Genomic DNA, 4,460 nt, shown 5'->3' with positions numbered 1-4,460 from the left:
GCTGGGCCGCACCAGCCCGGCACTGCACCAGGTACTTGTACTGTCATACGGGCGTGTCTGAGTGAAACCCAGTCCTGGGCTGATATTTATCAGCCTTTGTCAACAGTCACCTGGAGGAAGCTGGTTATTGATCTGAGTCCCCGGGCAGGATGGCCGCTGTTGACTCTTTGCGGGGCTGGGGGTTGGTCCCATCCTGCCCGGGGCAGATGGGCTGTCACGAGGCCTCCCGTGTCCTATTTGACTGTTGGTTTGGGTGTTGAGTGGTGGAGGGGAGGGGAGGCTGGACTAGTGGTTAGAGCAGGGGAGGGCAGAAGCGCAGGACTCCGGGGTTCCATTGACACGTCTATTCTCTGGACTTCACTTTGCCCATCCACGGGCAATGTGCAAAAGGGCCAAAGTGTTCAGAGCCGAGTGCCTAAAGGAAGGCTCTTTGGTCTGTGTCTAGGCGCCACTCACTGCCAGTGCCCACTGTTTTGTGGGAGCTGAGCGCCCCCAAATCACAGGGAAATCAGTCCCACGCCCAACGCAGAGCTGACGATAGAAGTCAGGAGTCCTGGCTCCCAGCCCCCCCCTGCTCTAGCCACTAGACCCCACTCCCCTCTCAGACCCAGGCATAGAACCCAGGAGTCCTGGCCCTCAGCCCCACCCCCTCGAAAGCCCACTGAAGTAAATGAAAACACACACACACACACACACACACACGGTCTGTAAATTTTGGCTCAAGATATAAAAGGGTTAATTCCTTATCTGGAACATATCTGATGATGTAGGGGGCTGGGGCAATCTTTGCTGTAGAGCTCATAAAACAAGGCGTTGTCAGGCCCATGTTGCCTAGGTGTGTGATCTCAATGGAGGAGGAGTCCCAGCCAGGACCCTTGGCCTGTGCCAGCCCTACCATGCGCTGGAGCAGGCTGGAGTGATGCTGACGCCCGCTAGGTTTGCTTTGCCTGTGCTCACGACACAGCACGAGTGCCTGGGCTCAAGACGGGAGCCAAGTGCAGCCCGGCGGCCTGCATTAGACAGCAGCTGCTGGTCCCTCCCGGCCTTGAGCTCCTCGAATGGAGGAGATAACCGAATTCCCTCACCAGCTACGCGGCCTCGCCGCAGACGCGCACCGGGCTGCTCTGGCAGGCACGGACACGGGAGGCTGGGAGGGGGCTCCCCGCTACGGCGAGGGTTCCGACCCGGTTCCTGGACCCTGCAGGTCTAGAACCGTGGTCCCCGGAGCCGAAACCCTTGGAGCGATTGGTTCCATTTTGCTTTGTTCTGGGTAGTTTCCCCACGGGGGGTGCCCAGGAGTCCTGGCTGACCCCCACGTGCTCAGATATCGCAATCCAGCACCTAGCAACCAAGCGATCAATGGTCTCAAGTTGCAGCGGGGGAGGTCTAGGTTGGATATTAGGAAACACTATTTCACTAGGAGGGTGGTGAAGCACTGGAATGGGTTCCCTAGGGAGGTGGTGGAATCTCCTTCCTTAGAGGTTTTTAAGGCCCGGCTTGACAAAGCCCTGGCTGGGATGATTTAGTTGGGGTTGGTCCTGCTTTGAGCAGGGGGTTGGACTAGACACTTCTTGAGGTCCCTTCCAACCCTGATAGTCTATGATTCTAAGCCTTAGCTCTGGAAGTTGCTGGTTCAGTTCCAGGGGGGCAACTCAGATAGTGGCTGTTTATAGTGGCTATTGGCCTCGTGGAGGAGGGACTGTTGAAAGCCCTTGTTCAAGTGCTGCTCTCCACCTGTGGGTAGAACTGGGCTAGTTTCCTGACCCCTGCGATTCCTGCAGTGTTTTAACACAGCTGCATGTCAATACATCTAGGAACAAAAAATGCAGGCCATGCGTACGGGATGCGGGGACGGGGGGCGGCTATTGTGGGAAGCAGGGATTCTGACGGAGATTTGGTGGACAATCAGCCAAACATGAGCTCCCGGTGTGACACCGGGGCCATAAGGGCTAATGCCACCCTGAGATGATGCATCAACAGGGGAATCTCGAGTAAGAACAGAGAGGTTTTTTTCCCTCTGTATTTGGCCCTGGTGTGACCACTCCTGGGATCTTGCGTCCAGTCCTGGTGCCCACAACACAAGAAAGATGTTGACGAATTGGAGAGGGGTCAGAGAAGAGCCAAGAGAACGATGAAAGGATGAGAAAACCTGCCTTGGAGTGATAAATGGATTGAGCTCCTTGAGTCTAAGTTAACCAAGAGAAGGGTAAGGGTAACTTGATCACAGTCTATAAGTACCTACATGGGGAACAAATATTCAGTGATAGGCTCTACAATCTAGCAGAGGGAGGTCGAACATGAAGTTGTAGCGAGACAAACTCAGACCGGAAATAAGGTGGGAACTTTTTACGGTGAGAGTCATTAACCATTGGAACAATTGACCAAGGGTCATGGTGGATTCTCCATCACTGACCATTTTGAAATCAAAATTGGCTGTTTTACTACAAGACCTGCTCTGGGAATTATTTCAGGGCAGTTCTCTGGCTTGTGTTATACCTAGGTCAGACTAGATCACAGTGGTCCCTCCTGGCCGTGCAACCCATGACTCCTTATAGAGACCATTTGCTCCAGCTTTTGCTGAGACAGCCAGTTTCAGATATTTAAAAATTAGACCTGGCTGGAATTTTTTTTTCACTCCTGTGGAAAATTTTGCCTTTTTGTCTGAAAGCTTTCAGGTTTAGGGTAGAAAATGATGTATAAAAAGGTTTTCCCCAAAAGAAAATTAATTTGTGCGTTGACCAAACGAAAATTTTCAGAACAAGCATCTGTTTTTGCGAAAAGCAGAATTCTTCTTCCCTTGATTGCATCCTCTGAGCTCGGGTCGCTGTGCGAGCATCCAACCACCTTCATCGCTCCAAGGTGGAACTAAGATCCATCTTCGTTAATGCAATCTAGCTACTGCTTCCTTTCCATTCGTCTCACGACACGTTGGTCGACTCACAACTGCGCTCAACCATGTGCATCATAACTGGGACGATTCACCCCACACCAGCACCACTGCTCCCCGTGTTAAGAAAATCACTCCTTTACACATCCTTTGTGAGGATGCTCCAGGCAGAATGGCTGAGAAGATCAGGACAAACCCAAGCCTACCCCTGTAGACAGTTCTCTTTGACAAACACGCTCTTGAGTTGTCATCAGGGCACCTGCTGTGAGCCCATTTGTCCAGCCCAGATTTCTTGTGGCACCAAGAATGGTCTACAGCTGACGCCAGAAACCAGACTCGTAACTGACCCGGCAACGTGTGTACCAGGCTTTGATTTGCCACACCACCCCCAGTTCCTTGTGAACGGATTTCGAGTGGGCCAGTGTCAATGCAGAGCCTGCTTTCACACCTGGGGCCTGTTAAAGGATCCCACATGCGGCTGCGGCCAAAGACAGACAACGTCGTGCATCACTGACGACTGCCCTCGGAGCAGATTTGACATGGTCTGTGGGGTCTGTACCTCCCTGATGAGGCTGCTGCAATAAGAAAGCAACTGCTTCCGTGGCTTTCCTCGGTGTCTCTTTCCTACCACTGTCTCCTGCCATGAGGTCTTCACCAGGTTCTCCTTGCTCCTCCTCCGTAGGCATCGGAACCAGCAAAGTCGCGCTTCCTGGATTTTGTCAGCCACTTCCCGGACTCTGCCTTCCATCCGAGTTTTATGGCACAAGGCGGTTCAGAGAGAAGCAGATTTGTCCCACGAAGATCCTTGGTCAAAAACTCAACCGTCAGAGGTGGGAAGGGGGGAGACTTAATGGAAAATGTACAACCAGGCCCAGTAAAAATAAATTGCTCGGGTGTCTCCGTACACCCCCTCTGACAGCTCGCCACCCACCCCATCTGCTCCAAACAACGTCCGCTGAGCTCTGTGCGATGGTCCTGGAGTGCCAGGGAGCTTTCAGTGCCTGCGATTAGACGTTGCTAGCCAGGTGCGAGCAGGTTCCTTTGCTTAGTAGGAAGTGACTGCGTTGTTAATAGGGGATGGTTTGACCACCCTGTAGCTCTGTGTGGGAAGCAGCGTGGCTCAGTGAGTAGACCACTGGAGTGGGACTCAGGGGAGGTAGGTTCGGTCACTGGCCTGCTAACAGAGTGTGAGTCACTGAACTCACTCTGAACCTCAGTTTCCCCACCTGTGAAATGGGGACAACATTACCGACCTCGTTCGTAAAGTACTTGGAGATCGACTGATGGAAGGCACTATAGATGAGTGAGGCGTTATTGTTGGATGCCTCTTGTCTGCATGGGATTTACTGCCAGGTTTAATTAGGCTTTAGTTTTTCCTTATTATTTGTATTAGGGTAGCACCCTATTGTGCTAGATGCTGTACAAATGTAGGACAGCAAGACAGTCTCTGGCCCAGAGAGCTGAAGGATGGCTACTTTTAAATCTGTTATTGAATGTCCAGGGAGATTGAAGTGTTCTCCTGCTGGCTTTTGTATGGTACCGGGGGTTGGACTAGATGACCTCCTGAGGTGCC

The sequence above is a fragment of the Caretta caretta genome, chromosome 23, assembly GCF_965140235.1.
Source record: "Caretta caretta isolate rCarCar2 chromosome 23, rCarCar1.hap1, whole genome shotgun sequence".
NCBI classification, from domain to species: Eukaryota; Metazoa; Chordata; order Testudines; family Cheloniidae; genus Caretta; species Caretta caretta.
This window is presented reverse-complemented; position numbering follows the sequence as displayed.